This window comes from Embiotoca jacksoni, unplaced genomic scaffold (assembly GCF_022577435.1).
Source record: "Embiotoca jacksoni isolate LCO1_2020_lvr unplaced genomic scaffold, fEmbJac1.0.p SCAF_10, whole genome shotgun sequence".
In the NCBI taxonomy this organism is placed as follows: Eukaryota; Metazoa; Chordata; class Actinopteri; family Embiotocidae; genus Embiotoca; species Embiotoca jacksoni.
Genome location: NW_027185230.1, coordinates 11,957,469 through 11,958,697, shown reverse-complemented (window position 1 = coordinate 11,958,697; position 1,229 = coordinate 11,957,469). Strand labels below are relative to the sequence as shown.

General features: G+C 35.6%; 1 protein-coding gene across 1 annotated transcript in view; it reads right to left on the bottom strand.

Annotated features, from left to right (window-relative positions):
• The window catches only part of LOC138208883 (RNA/RNP complex-1-interacting phosphatase-like), a 5,814-nt gene extending 5,505 nt beyond the window's left edge, over window positions 1-309 (bottom strand). The window contains exon 1 of the mRNA XM_069167094.1: window positions 1-309. This exon is cut by the window's left edge and continues 45 nt beyond it. The gene's annotated coding sequence lies outside the window, so the exon portion shown is untranslated.
• Window positions 310-1,229: the final 920 nt, after the last annotated feature.

Here is a 1,229-nt window from a genome sequence, read left to right as displayed (position 1 = left end):
CTTCTTTCCTGTCTGTTTGTGTTTGTTGTTTTTTTTAAAATTATTATTATTATTATTATTATTATTATTCAGTCCTGGAAGTCACACCACGTGTTCCACAGAGTCTCAAAACAGCTGATCGTTTTTCTGCACGAGACGCTCAAACCGCCTTACTCGAAACGGTGCGAGACATTAAGTCTCCGCGACCCGTTGCAAAAAAAAATACGCTAATTAAAACACGTTAAAACACTGAAGTCTGTTTTTTTTTTTCACCGCCGCCACATCTTCTCCTTTCACAGTTTTAAAACCGCCTCTGAAGTCTGTGCTTGCAAAACGCCGACTGCGGGCGCATGCGGATGACGTCACCCAATGCTCGTCTGACTGCCACCCGGCGGTTGTGTTTGTGTAATAACACCAACGGTTTCGGATTTATTTATGGATTTATTGATTCATACTTTGACTTCTACATTTATTTTTATTTTTTTTAATTACAGAATAAAGAAATACCGACATGAAAATATATTTTTTTTAAATGTACATAAATAAACAATGTCAACAAATTAATATATTCACTCTTTTATTATGATTCATGTATTTATATATGTGTGATATATTTATTTATTTATTTATACTTTATACAGGAGAAAGGACACCAACATAAACAATAATAAAATAAATGTGTAAATAAATAAAGAACATCTACAAATTAAAAGAATAATTAAAACTGCAAGCGGTGATATGCGGGTCCGCATATTCCCACTTGCAGTTTGAATTTTTTTCTCGATCTCGTTGCTTATTCTTCTTTCTTTTTTTTAAATTGCTTTTTTTTGGCGGCTTTAACATCTTCAAAAACTCATGAAAGTTGGTGCCTGACGCATCTGCAAAGTTTTATGAGTTTTGGAGCATCGTTTCACCTTAAACATCAACTTCCTGTGTCACAGGCAAAACGTCAAACTTCCCCGCGTCGCCTGGGCTATACCTACTTTTGGGTCACATGTTATACTGTGCCTTTTTTTTGGAATATTTCCGACAACATACTATAGTGTGCCTTTTTTTTTTTATCACGTCTAGAGTATGATCTGCATGCCTTAAGTGGGGATCGAACCCAGTTACTTCCCACTGAGGCAACTGCTCGAACCACTGTACAACTGTGTCATACACAGGCCGAGTGTATGTCGTCTGAAATATGATTAAAAATCTGAAATGTGAAAAGTTTTGCGTTCACTACACATTACAGGAAGATATTTAAT